The sequence below is a fragment of the Myzus persicae genome, unplaced genomic scaffold (assembly GCF_001856785.1).
Source record: "Myzus persicae strain clone G006 unplaced genomic scaffold, MPER_G0061.0, whole genome shotgun sequence".
NCBI lineage: Eukaryota > Metazoa > Arthropoda > Insecta > Hemiptera > Aphididae > Myzus > Myzus persicae.
The window spans coordinates 407,437-433,756 of NW_019101653.1; the positions used below are offsets into that span (position 1 = coordinate 407,437).

At 31.9% G+C, this 26,320-nt stretch overlaps 1 protein-coding gene across 2 annotated transcripts in view; it reads right to left on the minus strand.

Annotated features, from left to right (window-relative positions):
* Positions 1–26,320, minus strand: part of LOC111029941 (cadherin-99C) — a 57,183-nt gene that overhangs the window by 30,357 nt on the left and 506 nt on the right. The gene's annotated exons all lie outside the window — the stretch shown is intronic.

Consider the following 26,320-nt stretch of genomic DNA (forward strand, 5'->3'; position numbering starts at 1 on the left):
CTTGTTAGGTACCTATATATATTATAAATACAGTTTAAATGAGTCACTACAACTTCAATGGTTGAGTTTAATCATCAAAGAAAAAATAATAGGTATTGATAAAAAGAAAAAAAATATTTGAAAATTATTTGTACATAAATATTTTTAAGTTGTATTTGTATCTCTATTGCAGAAGAAATTCAAAGTATTTACACATAAATATTGCGAAAGGGCTGTAAGCGAATGCCCATATCTATCGACTACACTCATCCTTGATCCTTATATAATATAATATGCGTATGATTACTGCATGAAATGTGAATTATACATTTTCCGCTAATATACGTAGGTATATTAAACAGTAGCAGCTGGTATACCTACTGCCGTAGTTGAGAATTAAACCATTATTATGGTAGTCATTAGGTATGCCTATATGTATTTATTATATTATTATTATTACGCTCGTGGTACAGGTGTTATAAATTAATATTTTCATACATATTGTTATTATATATTAAGAATTCAGATTCACTGTGACGAATTGTTCTGGCCACCGTCATTCCATAAAAATAAAACCTAGGTTTTTTTCTGTTACAATATAATATTATATTGTTCATTTTTTATTACGCATACGGCCATACAGGGTGGCCCGGTGATGTCTTCCCGTCTTACTATACAGTGTTATTATTGTATATAGCCATACGGGAAAACATCACGGCGATGAAGAAAACTAAAAATATTTACTATAATTATACGTAACAAGATGTGTTATCCATGTAAGGACAACCAGCTGTAACTCAACCAGGAGGAATTGACCTTTATACATTGTTATATTACGTCTATTGTTTTTGTATTTATTGGTTCCTACTTCCTATGTAAAGAGCTAATTGGTTATTCATTTATACATACTAGGTATACAAATTATTATTGTTTCCATTAAATTAAAAAAAAACAACTTAATAGATTCATATTTTAATACGTCATTTGACAATAAATACTAACTTAACCTACAAAATATTTAAAATATTTGGTGTCACATGCTCAATACTCATATCCGTTGCCCCGCCACTCTGGCGTGGTATTAACTATAGTAATATTCGGTATATCAAAGAATATCCGGCGAAATACGACTTTGTGATCATAATAGTTTATTAAGTATAGGTAAATATGACCTAACTGACGTCGTCGGTATAAATACATGTTAGAGAAAATAAGCACTTCGAAAACTATAATCGTTTAATGCCTAAACACTCTGAAGTCAACCACTACATAAGAGGCGTAATCGCCACCGGGAGTTTGATTATAATATAATATAATATATACTTTAATACTTGTAGAAGTTTCGTCGGCAACTTCGTCAGTTCAAACAGAAAAATAGTAAATTGTGGTAATACATATAATATGGTATATCTATAAGTATATAGTACAATATATCATAGTTCCACATGAAAAACTATAATTATAGATGTTATTTTTTGTAATTATTTATTCCCATGTAGATTAAAGTTAGATTCATCATTTCAGACGCATCAATAATTTTGGACCTTATGAATCTTACGTTATGTTCTCATACTCCATTTAGGTAATTCATTAGGTAAGCATTCATAATACATCGTTTATATGAAATTTATAATAATTATTCATACATTTATCATACAAGTATGGTATTAACTATTAATATATACATAATACATATATAGTTTATGCATAAAAAATAACGATATATATATATATATATGTGGAAAAAGAAGTACCTATTTACCTACCCATATATTATATTCATTAAGATGTAGGACGATTGTTCCCCGCGATAAAACATCGTATGTGGACAATATTGACCCCCGTAATAAGTTTTATGCGTGGACAATAATATTAGTCCACGACCAATTTATTTTTATTTCCGTGATATTCTCGGTCAGCCATACCAATGAAATACATAATATTTATCGAGAGAAGTATATTGATCGAGATAATACAATATTAAGCGTTGTTGACGGTGTATAGAATGTACCACTGAAGAATGTAGATCATGGTATAACACATTAACACAAACAACTAATAGGTAGGTGTAATTTATAGAATATAGTTTTAATTTATAACCATTCGTGTCTTATATTCTTATCTTACCCTATATATTTAAAAATGTGGCTCAACCGCTAATGTACCGTGTTTGGTATTACTGAGGATTATACAGTGACATTATAACAAATTTAATTTCACCTAGATTGAGGAAATCTAAATATTTGTCGCGCTAAAACAGAGCTGGAAACGGCGTATTATGCTTGTCGAATTGTTTTCCGATTCTATGTCGATATACCGCGGTTGAATTTAAATGAAAATTAACCATGGCCTTCGTACGTAGGTATACTTATAAATTATAATATAATATTGTTATACAATATACATAATACTATTTCAAGTTATAACATTATTATATCGATGCTGTTGTCTTAATAATATTCAGTTTTTTACCGATATAAAAATATTATGTACTTTTGTGCAGTTATCGCCGTTTGTAGGACGCCGTGCACGGTGCACTATCCCGTATGTATTACAGCCGATGTATGTATTTTAATTTTATTAACATTTTCATTTCTCTGCGCTTATCTTGTACTACACACGTACAACGTACTATAAAAAATACACAAGCACACGGGTGTGTGTGTGTGTGTGCAATGGGAGGCGGCTTTCACAAAAACCGGTTGCTCCGTACGCTGCGGCAGAGATTCCGTTTCCCGGTGCCTACGACATTCCACCGCGAAGATTCAGTCACGGACATCAGAACGATGCGTGTTTAAGACAACGAAATGAGATGTGATCGAAACTAATTAAGATATATATTCTCTTGTGGGGTTCACCGTACGTTTTTCGGCATTCGAATCGCGTAGTAGGTACCTATGCTTAAAAAAAAAAATTATATGTTTTTTTCTTGTCTGTTCACATTTCATACTATTATCAACTATTTGGTTAATTATAAGTAGACGGGTACTCAAATACGCGTATTTTAATAACAAAAAATATAATAAAGAGGCGGTTAGGTTAGTAACTTGTAAATTACGTGAATTTTGTGTTGTATATTACTATATATTATATAATATCGTACTTGGATTAACTCAAAATAATGCAAAATTACTATTTAGTGGAATGAATGGTTTTGTTTTCATAATATACATTTTATTCGTAGATATAAAGACGTTTCTACGTGTATAAACTGGGGGTGCCCATAATATTCGAACGTGATGAAAAAATGTACACTTTTCAAGTGACTATGTATAATAAAGGTGCCTACTCGACGCGCGGTGCTACAGATTTTTTCTACAACAATTTGGTTGTATCCTGTCAGAATCGTCAGATAAAATCGTAGTAACCGTGTAGTTAATAAAATATATAACATAATAATATAATATATATAGACACGATTTTATGCGTCCTCCTATCATACCGAAATGTAATCGTATAATCTTCAGTCAGTGCCCAGTGCAATGACCATCGTACGATTTACGATGACCGACGGTTAAAAAGGTGTACCTATGCCTATATAATATACGTTTGTAGTGAAATTTACATTTCGGCAGTACAATAATTTATATGGTCGATTATTGTATTCCAGCAGAGGTAAATGACGGAACTCAACAGTAATATTCAAACACTTACGACCTGCCTATGTATATAAAATATAAATATTGAACTACACAATATTTGTACATATATATTATGGCATGAGTATTTAGCGTATAGAAGTATATATATATATAGTACTATACTGTTATCGTCTAACTTTTATAACGTTTTCTTTTTCTTTTGAATTGAAGAAGTATAATTATTTATTTTCCTATTTTCACTTCCTCAAATTTTCGACCCACAAAAATGAAATTTAAACTTTTTGTTTCATACTCTCATATGTTATATTATGTACTTACGTGCGAACTAAAGTAAAGTAAATTTGGTGTTTTACCATTTTTTTAAATTGAAAACAGTTATACGATGGAATCGTGAAAACCATGTTACGGACAGCATTAATATATATAAGTATCAGGTAGGTATAAAATAATGATTATAGAACCAAAGAAAAATAGACCATATTTTTATGATCCGAACAAGACCGAAATAAATGTATAATTGGACGGATGATAACTTTTCTAGGCTCCATGTTTTCGTCTTATATGTATACATTACGTATGGTAATGCGTTTGTCCTCGTTCGTCCCTAAACGAACATATACATCCAAGCATTGTATACCCCCGAGTATATATTTAAACGAGTTAAAATGTGGAAATATCTTCATTACGTTGTATTCAAGGACGTGACTTTATTATTATTATAATTTTTTTTTCTTTTTAATGAAACTTCTTTATTTCACATATACCTATACGACGACAACGATGTCTGGACGCAATGAAGCACGTCTTTACGCATACGCATTATAGACAGTCAGTGTCCAGTAGGTCCTAGGGTATGTTGAACCATAAAAGTCATACACGATCGCTCTTGTGAGAAGAAGTTGACGGAGCTGAGGGGCGTGTGCATTCTGTGTGTCTATTATAATACACAGTTCGTATAAAATTATATTGCATAACACACGCGTGTATAGTTATGTTATTCGTATTAGGCATGAGCAGACTTAGTTAAGCCAATCCACTATGTATATGTTTACCAACTACAAATACAGCATTATAATAATAGATATAATATGATATATTATAATATGTTTGTATTTAATATTTTTTGTAAAATTATAAACAACGTTTATGTACGGATATAATTGTACACGAGTGTACTTTCATTTTATCAGTTTCCACAGAAACGCAATGGGTATACGATACTACGATAGTGAATGCAGAATATTATATTCGTAAAGCGCTTAGGCATAGATAGCGATTAGCGGTTGTACTATAATATGTATACATTGTTATTGTGGTAGTTAAATAAAAATTATTATTATTGTCTTTTAATATCATATAACCATGTAATAATAGGTGTCATTTAATATATCATTCACCTCTATATTGTATTTTGAATCTGATTCAAATTTGTTTTGACAATATTCACGTAACTTACTCAAAACAGGAAAATATGTAAAGATGTGTGTTGTAACGAATTAAAATCACGACTCACGTCGTAGGTACCTATGGTGTTTTTAACAATACACAAATGAATATATTTTTAATTATATTTGTGCTGTTTACGTAAGTTAACATTTTTTCAGTGAAACAATTTGGTACGTAACATTGTTTTTTTTTTTAAATGACAAAGATAATTAAATTTGTAATATACCTATATTTATCGTATATAAACGAAGAAATTGACTGACTGCCTGTCATATATTAACACGTAGACCAAATAGCTGAAGTTAGAAACTCTAAATTTTGTCCTAATGTATTCCCCCTATAATCTAGGATAGGACTAATAGGGGATTTTCAGAAAACCGACCTCCCCCCCCCCCAAGAGTTAGAATAAGGGAAAAATGAGAAAATGAGTATGTTTTCTCGGACGAAATACAGGTATATATTATAGCTAGGATAAAGACATTTATTTTAGTTCATTAAAAATAAAATAAAATTTATAAATTATAGTAGTTGGTAAAAATAGTATAATCATTGGTTTTTAAACTGCAATCACAGGTCAGCTAGACCTTAAGCTGTTAAAGATCATGATTTATTACAATGTACATCATTGTTTGCAGTTTAGGTATTAATATTTTGTTAAACACTATTTATCTATTGTTGAATAGGTATACTAAATGTCAATTTTTTAATATCTTAGATAATCTTCATAAGTAAGTAGCTTATGTTTAAATCATGGCTATGATAATTCAGTGATGGTTTTTTAGATTTATATTTGACTATAATAATATACAAGACAACGTATAATGTTAGAAAATAACTATATCAGTCATCATAGTTGTATTCCCTTTGTTCTGCAAACAAAATTTATATTTTTTTTTTATTTTGTTAATGATGATTACAATGATGAATACAATATGAGAATTTGGACAAATACTATGCTTCGGTATAATTATATTTATTTAAAGGAAATACTTAAGTAAAACCTTGGTCCTGTATATTTTAGTTTGTCGAGAGATAGGTATCTATCTGCAGTTCCTTAATTGTGGCTACTAGGCAGTAGGCACTTATAAACACATTTTACTGAAATAAATGTTCAATTCAAAAAAACATACTTAACAAATTATTATTAGTTTTTGGCATATTAGGCATTCATGCGATGAATATATTCGACAGGTAATTTAATACTAATGTAATTTTGTTTTGAGTACAAAGAAATGTGTACAATGAGTAGTACACAATTAGTATAAAATATGTGCATTACTACTTTTCTTTTTAATTCCTAATTATATTATTATTTTTAATGATTATTCTAAAAAGAAAACCATTCGAATTAAAAATATCTCTAACTATATGTATTTTATTTATTAATTGTGTATAATTTATAGTGTTGAAATTTTTTATTTCGGGTTGTCCAAATAGTTTTAATAGTTTTTGAGATCTTATTGAGCTATATATGCCTATATTTGTTACACGTTGCTTTTTAAATATATATCTTATATTATAATGTTTTAAAATGTAAGCACAAGGAAGTTTCCATGTAAAGATCTACATACCTTTCATTTTATATACACAGCTCATTTTGTTTTTAGGAAGATAATAAATTTTTATTATATTCAAATATATTCTTGTATAATTAAGTATGTAACAGAACGTTCAAATTAATTTTTTATTTTGAGTGAAGAAATTATGTTTTGGGTTGTACAATAACAAGAAAATCTTCAAAATATTGTTTATCAATCAAACCTTTTTCATAAGTTAGTTACAATTTGAAACTTCCCGAGTTAGTTTTTGAGTTATGACTTGCGCAAGTCGTAAGGACATAATAATGTATAATCTATAGTACACTAAAATACACCTACTAATATACATACTATATCAATAATATTAAATATTTTATTAAATAAAAACTAATATATCAAACAAATTAAGTTGTAGGTGAAAAGAAGATTTTCTTTACGTAATCTTAAATTATTGTTATTGGTTAGGTGTATTATGTACAATAAAAGCAAATTTTCGTTTGAAATGTTCAAATTTCTTAAAAATGACTTGTCATAGGATATAGATAACTTAAAAAAAATAATAACACCATAACAAACGTAAGTATCCTACCTATATTATAGTGACTCGGGTATTATTTATTATGCTCGTATAAAATGTTTATATTTAATATCTTGCCGAGTTTGTATATAAATAGCTTTTACGCGAGTACGGGTTTAACGGTTTGTGTCGATCAATTTCCACGTAGTTTCTGCCATTAAATTTATACCTAGGTATACGAGTTGTAGTTGAAATCGACTCAAAAAAGTCGTTTCACAACCGACCGTCGACGTTGTCGCGGGTTAAGACTTAAAAGTACCTATGTCGAACTGTGTATATAATATGCACGTATGTAAACGGGAAATATTCAATACGATTGAGCACGATTAATGTCCATTTACGGAAGGATTCCTGAACGTTGTAGAAAAATTAAAGTCAAGATACTGATTTCTCTTCGACCTTGGGCTTACAACCGCCACCAGTGCAGTGGGTCACGATCTAAACATTCGTTTGAATGCGTTTTCCCTGCAAAGCCAACACTGCAGTGATCGGGGTTGTAATTTTGGGAAAATAAAAATCGTACGAGTAAACAGCTGTTATATGTTATAATATGTATATTTTAACAATTATCATAATATAACACAGTAGAATTTATCTGCAACTGATATATGTATAATACTATAAAGTCGACTAATTAAATATTGATCAGTCATTTTAAATCGTGTTTAAAGTCGTGAAATCTTAAACATATCATGTTTAAATTATTATCAGTTACGATCAGTGTAATTTGGAGTTTGATTAATTTTACGGATGAAAAATTTCGGTGGTTTGAGCTCAACCATCCTGCAGAATTCGTAAAGCGATCAAAAACGACCGTTCATAATTACCATCATATAATATTAGTATCATGTTATATTTTGAAGAGTCTGATATATTATTATAATTAACGCGTGGTGCTTTCAGTGTGCGCAATCGAACGATTTGTGTCGATCGGTTTCTCGAAAGAGAAAAATCGTCGTCAATAGTGCCGGGGCCAACGCGTAATGATGCAGGAGCCGGTAGTCGGTAATAAAATTGTAATTATCGATCGACGAATTTTCCAATCCCGAAAACCGGTAAGGCTAATATTTGACAGTATATTATTATAATAAAAAAACTCTCTCTCTCTCTGATGAGTGCTGACCGCTGACGAAGACAACGACACCGCACCGCGACCGTTTAAATGCGAGAGAAACCGCGAGCAAACACCGCGTCGTAGGTATAAGCGACGGACAAATGACTCGACGGCGCACGGCCAATTAATAACGCGCTCGTACGATATAACATGTATGACTATACACTCTCCGGCAGCTATAGACGGGTGCGGGCGGGTGGTCGACCCACATTCGCACCTCACGCGGTCCATCCGTCTTCCGACGAGAAACGCGTCTCAAACACGTACACTCTCGCCCAACCGAGTTCTCTGCAAACGCGTATTTATGTATGGTACAAAACACTCTGTATCACAGTATTTTATTATTCTAGGAAAAGTGTTACGATACGCGACATAAATGAAATCGTTGACCGAAGAACGAAGAAGTGAGGCCGCGAGTAATTTTGGTAGACAGTGACATTTACAGATGATTATTATTATTATATCATTTGGCATTTAAGTAGAAATTAAGTGGCTTCCGGATAAAAATAAAGTTCCAAAAGGTCATAGCTAATTGATCACACTAAATTTTAGACGTGGCGTTAGTAGACCTCTCAAACAGCTTTCGGGCCAACGATTTCATTTATGTCCAGTATTGTAACACACTAACACGTCTACGAGAATAATGAAATCGTGGTACAGAGTGTTATGTATAATGTACAAGTCGTATATTGGATGTATTATTGTATCATACGCCATACAAACATAAACATTTAAAAAAAAATCGAGGGAGGGATCCGGAGACCATGGATCTTTCAGATACGGTATCGCGGCACTCGTCGTATTCTCGGATACAAGTGACAAGTGTAGTTGTACCTACCACGCACCATGTCGCTATTATGTTTCCGTCGATTTTGTAATAACTAATAATAGCAATAACAATCGACGCACACAACAAGACAATAATAATAATAATAATAATAATAATATAGTCGTCGAAATACGGCACCGGTTATTAAAGGTAGGTATATAATGTACAACTGCACGCGTATGGGCATGCACCGTAATTCATTATTTATTAAATATAGTTACGCGGAAGAGTTGCGTGCGAATAATAAATATATTATTATCGTTATTACGATGACACCGTGGCCGTCGGTGACGCGATTGTGCCGAGTGCACGGACAATAATAATAATTATAAGCAGGAACGAACAAAAACAATCCAAACAAACTCATAGCGCATCTGCAGCCGCGATCGACGAGTCCGACCGTCGAATACGTGAGGTGTACATTAATGAATATTGTTTTTTTTTTTGCAGTGTACGTGTGCGATTTACCATTCCAAGAATCCGATGAACTCCGATGACCACGCTTTAAACATGGGCGTAATAATAATAATGACAGTAATGATTAAAATAATAATAATAATCAAAATGTATTATTATTGTTGTTATTATTATTATTATTATTGACAGTGGTACGTCAAAATAAAAATGTAAACGAAAACGTACGGGTATGATGATTATGTTATATATATTATTGTACTTTTGTTTGGTTTCTCGACACGGTTGCCACGAAATAGCGCAATGTCTCCGAATTTTTTTACACATCACTTCGTGCCGTCGGTAAAGTTTTTTTCGTTTGTTTCGACGGCCGGATTGTCTACTCACTCTTACTTGTCGAGAATGACAACGAATAAGAAAAATAACTATACAGTCAAACAAACGTTTATTTATATTTTCATGGAAATCATATTCGACATAATAATATAATATACTGCACGTTTAGGGTTTTCATTCGATTCAGATGTGTGCCGAGTCACAGACTTTTAAGAATATACAGAAGTATTAAAAACGAGATATCACGGCTGCAGCTGCGTAGTAAGTACAGCTTTTATAATTTTTAAGGAAGGGGCAACAAAAGTTTAGCAACAGTCGAAACTAAAATCGAAGAAATATTGTAACTTGTTGTATATTAATATTGAATTTTACTAAATCGAGTAAAAAATATTCTATGATTTTAAATAATGTAATCAAAATACAGGAGAAATGGCCGGTTGTAATTTTTCAACAACTCTAATGCGTCTATGTTTTTAATGGCAACGATTCTAAACTGTATACAACATTTAGATTGTAAGTACTACTACTGCAGGTCTGCAGGCACATACGACGAAATAAAAATAAGATCCGAAAATAATAAACGCATAAATACAGACACAACGTATTGGTGTATCGTACAGTGTTCGGTTTCAGATGGATTTTTCGAAAATACCCGAAGAGAAACCGTACATTATCGTTTCGCACGATAATAACAATAACTATTTATACATGGATACTTCCACTAACCGTACACATAACAAATAATATATTAAAATAATACATACGTTTGCAGATCAAGTCTCTAAGCCAAGGTCAAACTCGCGTGTAATCCAATACGTGCAGTACACACAAGGGGTATATAAGAGGTATCAGTTGTATTGCTTTTTGTGTGTTACAGTTTATCCCGATAGCAGTGTATCGTTGGTATTATTTTATGCGGCACACAAATAGGAAAACGGTCTTGCGACATTGTGTCCTCGATTTGCAGTCAGTGTTCGTTCGGGGGCCAAGGTTTCCGGAGTGGCGAGTTGGGACAAAATGTGTATCATTACGGCCGTTATCACTAGACAATGTACAATCGTTCTACGATTTCATAACGCCGCTTCGAGCAAATGTAATTTTACTCGCTTTGCACAATACAAATTAAGCTGACAATAACACACACACTAATCGATAATTGAAATTTATCTATATACCGCCGCACAGAATAGGGTTGAGTGCACAAGTTCTGTAACACGGCTTGGTGCGCACTGCTCGTGTCCCACCTGCTACCGCGGTATACCGCTATATAGGTATACGGTATCGCTTCGCCGTACCCACTTTACCGATATTTTTAAAGACACAATGGTAACCCATAATACCCATTCGATGCGAAATCACTATTTTTATTTTCAAATCGTTAATTGGATCCGCACAGTATATTTTAAAATTTCAACCGATAAAAAATTATTCAGAAAATTTATTTACAACGCGTTATAACACTTATCAAAACCAGTTTAAAAATTCGTTTATTTCAGACTTTATTTTTTTGTAGCTGGACGGTCAGTTGATATAATGTAATATATACCTAAGTAATGTGAGTAATATAAATAGTCTATAATAAACTATATTTACTCTGAAGCGGATAATTATTCCACCAGCTTTCTAAAATATTCGATAAATTAAAATTTATCCTTATAATGGAACATTAATTTAACCATCTTCAAGCCGACACAGCATACTGATATACTATTAAACTATTCTGAACTTCCTACTTTGTAATAATAATAAATTATCATTTGATAGAAAATTTATCAAATACAAATAATACAACAAGTTTATTGCGGCCATAGCGTAAAATCGTTTCACGATTATTTAAATAGTAATTTAAAATACATTTAATTGTCATGGATTTCACAGATTGGTAAATGGTAATGTTCTGACTTCTAACAGGTTAGGTCCAACCACCAATGTTCCAAACGCTATTATATCTAAATTACCAAGCATGTACATTATATCCTATACAGGGTGTGGCAGAAAACTGATGATAGATTTAGTCAACTAATTGTCTATTAACTTTAATTCTAATCAATTTTTTGAATATTTTTTTTTTTCAATGGAATTCTTATGAAAGTTGTTAAATATGTTTATTGAACAAAATTACTAATTAGCATTAACAGGAATAACGCGCGGTTATTACACGGTTAGTCGTTTATTTCTGTTACACCCTGTACACATATTGTGTCCCTAATTGTTTTGTACCAAGTCGTATCGTATTCTAATAATTTGATAATAAATTTAGTTACAGTTAACTTTAATGTCATTATAACAGGTACTTTGTGTTTTTTAATTTTAAAATCCCAACCAGTAAGTGTAGTTTGTCTGTAAAAAAATACAATTTTGTGATTTTCATAATCACGAACAGTAAATTTATTAGTTTTCGAGTTTGTGTATCGTCCACGTTTGGTTATAGTGATTTCAACTTTAAAATCAAGTTTAGTTTCATTGATGTTAATAACGCATGTTATGTGCCCATGTGGGTACTTTCATTAATAAATTGTCATTCACAATAATGCTTTATGAAATCATCTCCGAGGAATATGTGTCAGAACGCACGCCCTTTAAATGTTTATTAGTTGTTAGTAAAGCTGTTAGATACGTTGTAAACTTGTAAATACATATATACCTTGTACGTTGCAGTGTCATTGATTAGCGACTCGCGTTATGTCATTTTTGTTGCACACTTCGTACTCCGACTACATTACGAGAAACTTAGTCTTACAACTGGTATACAATTTGTAGTTTGTAATGACGTGCATTATTGAAGTACGAGTGGCCGTGCACGGTGTTGCGTGGCATATTGAATTAAGGAAATTATGGCAATAGAATTTCAAAGTCACCCGTATGTGTATACGAAGACGTTGTGAGGTCGATATTATTATATTGTTTATTCATATGTCACATAACGTCCATAATATAAAATAACCGACTTGAGTACTCTCATTTGACCTATGTCTATCTGTCGTACAGATTTTGTTAACACGTTATCAAGATGGTATAGCCTACGGCGGGCGACGTTGAAAATTCGAAATTGTCGTATTCTCCGTTGTGCGACGGGTGTAGTTATAGTGGCCGACGAAATGATGATTGAACACATTAAATATCTCTGAAGGAAAAAAATGGAAATAAAATATTATATGTATTATATTTGCACCCGGGAGGCGCACTTTCTCTTAATTGATTATTCGGATCAGACATCATGGGCGAAAGATTGAATCAGCAGTAGACTGTTCTGCAAGATGTATAGATATGATGCTTATAATACACACGCTGTATACAATATGCAGTCACCGCCGAGTTGGTTTTCGTGTCAATCGAATCATTTTACGTAATACACACGGGGCATATCATATCATCATATACATAGGTAGGTAAAATAATAAAAAATATAATAGGTATCAGGAGTATACGAGTAAGCCGTTTTTTTACTGCCGTCACCCAAAGGTGTGTCGGAAGCTGCGCGTGTATCTGTACACCTATAGAACCGGTCGACGTTCGGGTTTTAGGAGTTGACTCTGCACCGTAATACTTATATTATTATATCTGTGCCGTATATATAAATCGGTTGTTGACAAAATGCATTTACTGTGACCCGTCGCATTATAGGTATACGTGTATGAGATATAAACACGACTCATACGTTGTTCACGGCACGTAGGCCGCGGGTATACGCGATATTATGCACATATATGCTATATACCCATATTATATACCTTATGGTATACCCACTGGCCAGTGGCCACTATATCTAAATTTGTAATGTGTGTGTAAGGCGAATACGAGTTTTGACAGGTCGGTGCGATTAATATACACTTAATGAATATTATACACACTACGCACGGCACGTCATTACAATATAAACCAATACGATGGTTATGTATTTTGTTAAGCAAAAAAAAAAACGTGGCCCATTAGGTTGTATGGAGACGAAAATCTTCTACAAATATATTTGGGATCAAGTTTCGGCGAAAATGTACATACAGCGTGGTACATTTTATTGTACGTCATCTCATACCCACTCTCCTCGTCGATCATCAGGCCAGGTCATCGTCGTTGTCAAATATTACATATTTTAATTCCGTCGCGAACTTGAATAAACATTAACAGAGTTCACTGTTATTGGCCATCAACGGGATCCACTGCAGTGCTAGCACACGTATATACAGCTTCTATAATATTCTATATTATTCAAGTCACAATAAAATCTGTCTAAATAGACAAAACTTAGTAATGTTGACCACTAGGTAGTTACTTTTAACTATTAGATATTAGGTAAGACATAACTGTTAGAAGTCTGTATTAAAAAAATTGTTATTATGTTTGTATTAAAAAATTATGAACTATCTGTAAGCGTAAAAATCATACTACAGGTAATAAAAGGACAACTATAGAGTATGATGCAAAATAAAATTGCACTAAGAAATAATTTGACTAGGTTACGTCAAAAATTCGAGGGTTATCTTGGATCTACGTTTAACTCGTTGCCAATCAACATTAACAAAATATGTTTTATAACTCACAGGAGTTTTAAAAAGTCAAATATAAAAAATATTGTTTGCTTGTATATTATATTGTATAATATATAATAATGTAGAATTACTTAATTTTAAAAATTGTGTTTTATATGTCTTCTTAATATTGATATTTCAACTGTTAATTTAATCAAATCAAACGTTTAAACTGTAAAATTATATAGCTCCCTACCACCACCGGGAGGTTGCTAAAAAGTAGTAGATCGTAGATACCTATTATTATGAATCATTACGAGTACCCATGATTTAATAATAAACGAATGAAAATAAAATACAATCAGTGTCAGTCCGTAGCAGTATAGGTTTTGGTACTCGTACCTAATATTATATCGTATGATATTCTATACTCGAAATATGATATCGATGCAAGTACGCGACCCTTTTGCGCGACGACTGCAGCACAGTCCTGCAACTGCATCTGGTGCATGTCGAATACGGATTCGTGTCGAATAAAATGTGGGACGCGGTCGGCTGCGACAACTGAAAATATAAAATATGTCGATCTATGTATCGACACGGCCGACTCCATCGGCGTACAACGGGCACCGACTGCACTCGTAATTTAATATGACTATCAGTCCATCGCGTATTAGCGGTACACGGTCGATGCTATTTTATAAACGCGAGTACGTTTGCCATATACCTAGCTAAATATTATGCGGCGATCGTAAAAGGACACTGCGCTGTAATAACGGTTTATCCGAATGCAAATGTTTAGTCCATTAATTATACCTTTGCCGTGCCTGCATTATACGATTACCATCAATTATCATCGTTATTATAATATGCAGAATTAACAACGATAATAACACGTAGGAACGAACACGCAGCGGAGTGCCCGGCGCACGTAGAGTGAGTGAGGGCGGGGGAGGGAGAGAGAGAGAGAGAGAGAGAGAGAGAGATTTATGCTGTGCGGTGTCGCCGCCCGTATATGAATATAACAATGTTATTATTATTATAATTGAGCCGAAATGGGAGGCGCCCCGTCCGTTTCGAATGAATTGAATATTTAAATCATAACTTTCCGCGCGCGGGTCCGAGTGAAAACCATCAGCTATTGTGAGGGCTGCAGCACGTCGGTGCCGCGGCTGCCTATCTACCATATACGTAGCCGCCGCCGAATGGAAACAAACAATAATAATAATCGTTAATAAATAATATACATAAATACACTGTGTATACACGGCGCGTCGTCTTTTTCCGGTGAAACGCGACCGCCAAATGTCCGTAGCGGCTACAATGATATAATACGTATACAATGTTGATAATACTAATTTACCCTCCTGTTCCTTCTGAATCGTTCATTTCAGATCATTACGGAAACGACCGGGCAGACCCTAATGACTGGTAGGAATGTACGATATCATATTTTCTTGACTTCCATCGTTATTTATATTACCACATTCGACAATTATGGCGGTAACCGCGCCACGAACAAACGACGACGGTCGACGCGGTTATAACACACGAGATATTAATGGATTCTTTTTGTAATGCCTCGGTATTCCGCGCAACATTAAATTATGACATAATATTGTATTATGTTATGTGGAACATAATCCCCACATTCACAATAATAATAATATTATGTATGCGAAGCAGAAGAAATGAATCAGTTTTCAGTCGCGTCATTTATTTTTCGTCAAGTCGATAAATTTCTAGCCTTGTCCGTGTCTACCGCATCCCCGAGACTAAATAAAATGAGGCAAATTCAAAAACCAATATTAGGCCGTTGGATTCGACAACGGTAATGGGAGGTGGAATGTAGGAGTTTAGCCCCACCAAAAATCGAAAACTCAGTCCGATGGAAACATATGTAGCGCCACGGTCCAGACTACCCGCGGTATATAGGCGTTCTTAATTCCTAAATATATAACGGAAATAGGTACAACGAGATATGGTCCTATGTGGATTTCGAACACTGTTTCCGTCTCGAGAGGAAAACAAATACCTTATCTAAGGTTTACGCATTGGTGGAATTAAACGCTTAAATGTTATCCAGAACCTACACGGAGGCCATACCGACGAGGGCCACCGCGTTTACAATACAATATAATATATCATACGGTACGATATACTTGTTGACTTTACGACGAGTTTACATACATGGGAGACGTGTTATTACTTGTTATTATCGTCAACAAAACGCTAAACGCAGAGACGTGTGTGCATTAAAGACCAGGCGCATTTGTACGTAATGTTGTGTATAATATTACATAATTAAAAATGATTTTGTTTACTTCAAAAAAAAAATATGTTTCCTAGTCGCCGCCGTGAGCGGTTTTTCTTTAATTTCACACATCCAAACATAGGTATATATAGTAATATATAGATTAACGTGTATTTTTCGTATTATATACGTGTAGTTGTCATTGTTTTTCGAACCCGTCTGTTACGCTCGGAACAAAAAACAGTTACCGTTTTGAAGATTTACACGGTACGATTGGCGTGTACATGTGGCACGGCTGTACGACGTGGTGTACGTTATTGAGAGGTATGTACCCACGATTATTTCAAAGCATGGAACTTTGTTGCGAGTATCCGTTGTGTCGCAAGTCCGGGGGCATGGAATTCGGATACAGGTAAACGATATAGTAAATTGCAGGCTGACTTGAGATAAGATTTTTGTACGTCGATAAGTCTAAAAACATTTTTTAAACTTAGTTATAATAATTAAGATATTGAACTCGAGTGGACGTACCTATATTAGTGTTAAATTGTGCGTTAAACTTGTGGGCTCAAATTTTTTTTTTCGGCACAGCAAACGAAAATTTTTAATTTTCCGTTGAAAGAAGCTACATGGAAATTTACTGATGTGTATGTACTTGACTAAAAGTTAAGTGTTTAACCGTTAACTGTATTTCAGTCGTTTTACTATACATAATACGTACTTCACGTAGGTACGCCACAATATTGGAATCAGCGTGGGGTGACAATGGTGTTTTTATATATATTATTATTTATTTGTCAACTTTTTTTGTCCCTCCGTGCGAAACTCTTAATCCGATTAAATGAGTTAGAAACGGTCGATCGGTCATGCGACGCTCCACACAGCCGTCGATGTCGCGAGAGTTATTCAAATCGAATGCATTCATAAAACCGCGTTGAAATAAATAAGTAAAACACTTCCGCGGCCGCGACACCATAATTGCGATCATCCTGTCAACCTGACCTGTTCGAAATCAAAGATAACGGTCGAGCGCATATTTAGAGGTCGACAATTCGTTACTATTGGTGGTGGGAGGGGGACAAGGCTGATAAAAAAAAAAATAATAATGATTATATAATTTTATAATATATATTATGACGAATGTCGTAATATAATATTGTATATAGAGACTGAGACCGCAATTTAGGCTTCGTTTTGGCCTACAATCTGGTATATATTTCGCCAAAATTTAAGACAAACCGTTCAACTGAAAGTTGATCAGGAGATCTAATTATTTACATATTGGTGGTGGTGTTTATCTTATTTTCCCACAGCTCCACCTCCAAAAAACAGCCAAAGGTGCTTCAGTCCTCGCGGCATCATCGTATGCACGCTCGATCATCGTGAAATGCATTTTCGTACACTGCACAGTCTACAAATCCGGACCATCGATCTATATAATTATATGTAATATAATGTACAAGTGCATTGTGCGACGCTGCAGTTGTTAATCCGGTTGCAGCTTTCGTTGACCAACGGCATTCGGCAATAGCCATTTTCAATAATTTACTGCTGCACGACGGGTTTATTTACCGAGAGTAACGTTTGTTGCATTATCTATACTCTATAGTACTAACAAACAGTATAATATTAATACTAGTAATACGCATAAATAATAACTAATAAGTACATAATAATAACACGCACCCCGAAAATGAACAAAAAAAAAAAATTATAACCACTTTCGAGCGCAGTAACTTATACGTCATTTTACTTTTACCAAAGGCGTGATCAAAATTGAATTATTATTTAGGATTTCTAAATGCAAATTATTATTCATAATTTATCCGCAATAACCGGAAATTCAGTACTCATTCGACGGAATGGGTGGTAGTAATTGCGTATACGTAGTGCGTTTAGTGTATATACACGACCGATGAGAAGAAAATGGGGTACCTATATAGTACACTGCAGGGAAAGTAGTATCACTCGTTGGATTTATATAAATGTATGGTAGATAAATGCGTTCGACACTACACTCAGCTACCGTTGGTTTGTATTAAATTTTAGTTGATATTCCTGTTCATATTGTAATTGCAGTCATTTGTTTATAGTGATGTTAGTTGTTACATACGAGTTCCTGTGTATACGAATTATATAGGCACCCATGTAATAGGTGAATTTCATTGTGATACGTAGGTACCTCTCTATATATACCTATATATTACTTTACAATTTACAATTGGGTAATTACTAATTATTAACAGTAGTTATTTATTATCCGTTTTATGTGGTTTACTTATTTAATTATCGGCTGTATTTAAATCTTACCGCATGGGTTCGTTATAAATTAAAAAATATATCCGATGACATTACATGCATATATACGATGTACCTACATGCTATATATATATTTAATATGACTATTATTTCAAAACAAAAGAACTATATTATCATTATACATTTATACATTACAATTGCAATCTCAACGTTATAGAAACTCACGCACACACACTTTATAGAACATTTACGTGCGACAACGACCAAATCATGACTTGACCTTTATTATAATGATAATGTTTTTATTTCTATTTTACTCGAATAAACATGATGTTTACACGACAGTATGACACTAGACACTGCATAATACACGAGTGGAATCATAGAGTGGATCAGGGGAGTGAGGAGCTATTTATTATTTTTAATTTACCTGCGCAGGACAGCAACAGCCGTATATACTGTGCTGGCTAGTTCAAAGATCCATAAAATTCAGGCCAATTAACGTGAACTACATCATATGACACAAATGCTGAGTTTATAGCGGAGGGAACTTATTAGCAGAAAATAAATGTTATGATATATTGATACTTACTGCAATTAATGTATAATACTAAACGCGAGCAGTATATTGCGTCTATTAAATAACCAAACGAATCATGCACGGGCAAGGTTTTTTTCTTAATTGTTTCGCTTAACATATACATGTATAATAATAATATTGTATATTGTAGGTATAAATCATAATTATTATGAGTAAATAAATTGTTGCTGTAGGACAGGTAGAATTTTGTTTACGCATTTCTATATAATCTTTCGTACAATATATATACTGTCATACCTATACATGTAACATATAGCCACATAATATGTGTACCTACTTCAGTGTAAAGCAGTACACACATGAGTAATGCTAATTATATTTTTAGACTTAACTATCATATTAATATGGAAAGGTCGGAAAAAAAATTACCAACATTATAACTTTATGTTATGAAATTAAATTAATTTAGATAGGTACTTCCAATAACTGATTAAGGAGGCATTACAATTTAAGTGAGAAATGGCACGTTTCTGAAGCACATTAACATGAACATGATAGTTACATATTATACAAATAGGTATGCATATTTTTTTCCTACCCATAATTTTACAAATGTTTCCGTTTATTGAAATATAATTTCATATAGAATCTATAAATATAATTATAATAAACCATTTAATTGTTACAATTTTAATGTTTGCTTATTTACCTATTTTCAGCTGGTATTATCACATCATATGCATATGTTACCTAAGGGCTAAGTTTCGAAAAAATTTTGAACAGTTTATAATAAAATACAGTTTTTATAGATATTTTTAAGATTTAATATTATAATATCTACCTATCATACCGGTTATCATAGAAATTATAAACCCTTAATATATAATTTAATCTGGTTTCAAATTTGCATTATTCTTCTATCAGTTTCTCTATAACACGCATGTTTATACTGTATACAACTGTTAATAAATTGTTATTGGCACTTTTTGAACAATATTTACAAATATATGCGATTATTATAAAAGCATATTATTGATTGAAAATAGAACTTAAAAAAGTAGAAATCCTCAAAATTACCTATTATCTACCTATTTTTTTCACTAAAGATATCCATTTCAGGTGATTCACATTTTAAACTAAATTAAGTTAGGGTACCTATACTATTTATTCCTTTTTTGCTATAGAGTTTATACAAATCTATGCCTATTATTAGTAATAAGTTATTACTATACATATGCTAATAGCTAACTTAACAATTAAATTATACACTAACGTAATATAATTAATGTTTATTGTACACATGCATATTTAATTTGACATTATACATAGGTTTATTTTTTGAAATGCCTTGCGCTGAACTCAATACATCAATTATTATTTGTTTAAGACACCGTAAGAATTTAAAAGGAATATTTAGATTAATTTAATTGATTGCACATTTTACTGCAGAGAACATTAACATAGCACGACTTAACAATTAAATCAAAATATATCGAAATACATTTGAATAGCGTAAGGAAGAACTAAGATGGGAATGTATAACTGGTTCGAGAACAAAAAACTATAACGTGAGAATGCAATTCGTTCTTTAAGTCTTTGTACACGATAATAATATGTAGAGGTCACGAATATAATTCGTTCAAGTGATTATTAAAAAAAAATAATAATTTTGAATTATATTAAAAATATGTTCATTTATTGGACTTCACGCAAAATTTAAAGCCCATACTTCAATTTTTTTTTTCTAATTTTATTGTGGTTATCGACTTATCGTGTACATTCAACCATTAAACGTGAAATGACATACATCAAACCTAAAACCAATTCGTATACCACTTAGAGCGTTAATCCTGTGGAAAAGAATATCGATATTATTCATTAATAATTTGTGTCAATATTCAATAATAATAATTGTCCTCGACCTTTTGGAAAAACCTACATGCATCATGCTACATACCTACACATGACTAAATTAATTATTATATATTATTATTGAATATTATATTACATACATGCCATTTACACCTGTGTAAACTACGATACATGGTACAATAGTGTGAACAAATTTACTAAATTAAAATCTTATCATGGTTATATCAAATTATGGATTAGGTAAAGTTTAACAATTTTTACTTTATTACTTTACTTTAATTATAAGTTTTAATACTTAGTTGAAAGGTTAAGATTTTTTTTTGATTACTTTCGTTTATTTCCATACAATGTTTTATATTTATAATTATTTGTGTGGATAACTTGAGATTAAACTAGTTACTTTCCTGGAGCTTATAGGCCATTGGGTTACTATATTGAGATAAAATGTAAAATATGCATTTAAAAATAAATAATATACGCTTTCTTTAGTAATATTATTATAACGACTAGATACACTAAAATATGTTCAAATATTTAGTATAATATGTGCGTCAAATCTACATAAATGTTGGTTGTTACCGTATTATACCAATTACCAAAAATAAATAATAGATATGCTAAGAGGACGTCATCACCCGCTGTGTAGTCTCCGTCAGGCAACATTATAATACTACTGTACAAAATAATATAGAACATTTAAATTCATCAGTTAAAACTAACAACAAAACATTATTTCTGCTTAACGTAAATTTACTATGTTCTACGTTTGTGATGATGATTACGATGATTATTTTTATTATTTATTCAAACAAAAATAAGTTTATCTTTTAATTAATATAATGAACAATCAAATAAAAATATTAATTTTGTACTTTATGTTTTGTTTACAAAATACTATAGTCATTAACTTTTACATTTAAGCAAATCCTACTAAATGGTTATGAAATAACTCATCTAAGTATGTCTAGACAGAGATTCCAAAAACATGCAGTAAAAACTAAGAAAGCCTTTAGGTAGCTACATGGCTATTGGCTATCTACATTTATAAGCAAGGTTCATACTAAGTAGGGTTTTTTAAATCTTGGGTGGTCATCATTCAAATTATAATTTGTATTATTTTACTCATATATAATGTATCATTATAGAATAAAGTATAATGTTACAATTATAGAGTAGTAAATTGTCTTTTTGTGTACCCATTAAAGTAATAAATCGACCATTTGGTTTTCTCAAAATGTTTATAATTTAACTAAATACAATATGAATATTAAATAAATTTATATTGTGGTACCAACGATTTTATACTTATATCCATAGAGTATAGACAAATTGACAATAGAATACATATAATAGATTAATACATAAAAATGTAATTTTATCTAATCCTTCCGAAGATAAATATATTATAAATGGATTTTTAGAACTATTCATTCAAATATGAAATAGGTATAGACTAACCTTGGTGAAACAAACTATAAAATACAACTATTTGTTTGAAGTCTCAATGTCCTATAATAGTTTCTATCACATTTGACTAGACTGCTACTCGAGTTAAATTTATAACCCGTATTAAATTGCATTCAAGCACTAGTTTTAATGCATTGACATCTATTACATATCACAAGTATTTATCTATTCAAGGGTGTTTAACAATTCATATGAAATTCAAAAATTAATTTATAAAGTAATATTTTCGGTGGTTTTATAAAATGATACAGTAATTTATGATTCAAAGATATTCAGTAGTTTATTTTTACCCATAACGACTGACAATTGTTCAAAAGTCAACTTTCTAATATTTTATAATATATAATGATACAAATTTATAGCACATAAAGTTACTTGTATTTCACTATTTCATAATAAATATATAAACAACCCACACCCTCTTATTCGTATACACTTATACACTTGTCCGCATTTTCAAAAAATGTATAAATAGTTTCAAGGATTTAAAATATAATCATTTTCGTTAATCACACTCTTTTGTGTGAATTACAAAACTAAAAACTGTATTATGATTCAGAGATTGTTGTATGATTAGGTACCTATAAATCCGTTAAACATAGACGCGCGTGTGGTGCCTTATGGAGAGCGATACGACGATGGGGATAAATGGATCACAACATTTTTTCAAGATTATTTGTACTTGTTTGTTAGTCAGTGCTGAACGCTGGCGCCACAGTTCATAATATTTTTGAGAATGAATAAAATAAATATTTTTTTTCGTACAAATAAGGCGCCAAGAAACCATAGGAGACTGACGCTATGGGAGATACCATTTTATAGATGACGCCTGTAGGTATACCACACAGGATAAACAAGAATATATTCCAGTCAGGCCACAGACATCAGTCGGCGTATCAAGTAACACCAATTATCCATGGCTCAGAGATGCACATATAATAATAATCATGCATTCATGCAGCCTGTTATTATTTCGAATATCGTGCACAACTAGGATTCCAATTCATCTTCCATATTCTACCTATACACAAGTTGTTGAATTTTCATGATTGTGAATTTATAATAATGAATGATGATTAATGACGTATCATTAAAATCATTTTTAGTTTCAACCACGCTATAAAGGTTTATTAAAGTTCTGTATTATTTTCAAGGTATAAATTATTATTTTGTTTGAAAATCTGATTCATAAATATGATGATGATTTCCTGATATACTAAGTTTCTTTTTAAAGTCAATGTATTATAGTGAAAAATTTCATTTATGTAATTGTGTTTGCTTTAAAATAATTAATGGTAATCAACCGATAAAAGATGTTACGTAGATTAATAATAAAAACAAATGTTTGTTCAATGTTCCACAAAACTTTTGTCAAGTTTATTTACATAAAATGAAAGTTACATGATACACTGTATAAAATTGTTAAAATGAATATAATGTTTAAAAGGAAAAAAACAGATCAGGAAATCAGGTATATGTTTTTTACCTCGGTCATATGTTGACATACTTATAAGTCGCGGTCGGCACCCTCGGGTACCATTTACTTGTTTATTGGAATAATAATAACACTAATAACAGCCAAGGCATGGCACCTACAGCCTACGGGCTTTATTTAGTTCAACGCATAAAAGACGTTTGTCTCTGGTTACCTACCTATCTCTATATACAGACAAATAGAAGGTAGTTTCCAGGTGTGTGTATTGTACTATTGTGTGTGTGTAATGAGTAATTTGTAATTACACAGTATACAGAAGACTGAAGAGTACCTCTTTAATAGTTCTCAATGTTTCCATTCGAAATGAGAATAGATATTGGCTTAGAATAGGTTTAATGTCTTCTTTTGGTTTGTTGTTAAATAATAAAAATGCCTTTTATAACTAGAGCGGAAAATCGCATTCATTTCGAAACCGTTTAATAAAAAGGAATTATTCAAACATTAAAATACAACCTTCGAGTTTACTGTTTATTTTTATGTTTAAAATTAATACACACATACTCCAATATTTGTTTACTGCAGGGTGCAATTAAAAAATGCATTTTCCTGATATTTTATCAAATTGCTAATTTATTTTACAATATAGCCTATATGGTACGAACAAGGATATTATATCGGATGATAGAAGAATTGCATTTTTGAAAATGAAATAGCTTTTGTTGTTTGTTTTAGAATTTACAGTCAACATTTATTTTTAACATAGTATCATTAAATTATAAAATATAGGTAGGTAAAAATAAATAAGTGAATAACAAATATAAATAAAAATTACTAATAAATAAATAAAAATAAACACAATTGAGTAATCACCTAAACTAACTAGGCATAACCATATGGTCCGTAATGAGACCAAGAGGAATCAAAAATCTCCCCCAAATTTATTTTTAAATTCAAATTATCAATTTTCAAGACATTTAATGGGTATACCTACTACCCACAATCTTATGTCGAATACATAACAATTGAACGCTTATAATATCTATAATATAACCATTTATCATTTCAATCTTAATATACTATGACTAAGACTGAAGTAGTGAAGTATTGTATATATATATTGTAAATAGTTTTGATATTAACAACAGCTGTGGATATTTAAAAAAAAATATCGGCTGATATTGACAACAAATTGAAAAAATAAATAAAATCTTAGAGGCTATAGATAAGTGTTACCATTTGCATCAGTTCACACTCTGGTATCTATATTAGTTTCGTTAGTTTTAATATTAATTTATCAGAGTAAATCGTCATATTTAAATGTAGGTACCTGACAAGCATATCTGAGTTTTTCCAGTGTTTTTTTTTTAAATCGAGTTATGAATATATTTTATAAGCTATGAGAATAATAGTTGATGAATATTGTTTTTTTTTAAGTTTATAAACCTACCCTTATTGTAGGTGTAAAATAAGATACTTGGATCGTAAATGGAACAGAGCGTTAAAGTTTCTCATAATAAAATACGAATGTGTTTCAGCGTTGACTCATACCATGTTTATTCGTCACGATACATCTATTTGGAACTACGTAATAAGTAGATTATAGATACAATATTATGACTTGCAGCAAGTATTATAAATATATTTTTGTATTTTATTATGTACACATTGAATATAAACGTGTAATAAATCTTGTCTTCGTTCGTCTGCATTAAAATAATATGACGTGGAAGGTGCGGGAAACATCAACATCGATGATTGTCGAATCGAAATGCTCACGTCGTAGAACATCGCATGCTTGTGTGTATTCCGCGTCGGTGTGTGTATAAATTAATATCGCCGTAAAGAATAAAATTGCGAAAGAACGGTTTGGATAGCAATAATATTATGAGCAAAACAAATGTGCATTGCAGCCTATATGGACGTGTTCGAAATGTCAATGGAAATCCATATACCTATACTGCAGTGCATATGCATCGTATATATTTTATAGAATATCTACTCAATGCGAATAATATTATTACATATACCTACCTACGTTTATTACGATATATCTACAGCCGTGCACGCGGCAGTCTCCCCTTTTTTAGTCACTCGCACGTGACCGACCGGCTTCTTCCGGCCAAAGCTGCTCGGTGCATATATCGTACATGCGTACGCACAACCCCGGGTACTCCCCCCCCCCCCCCCCCCC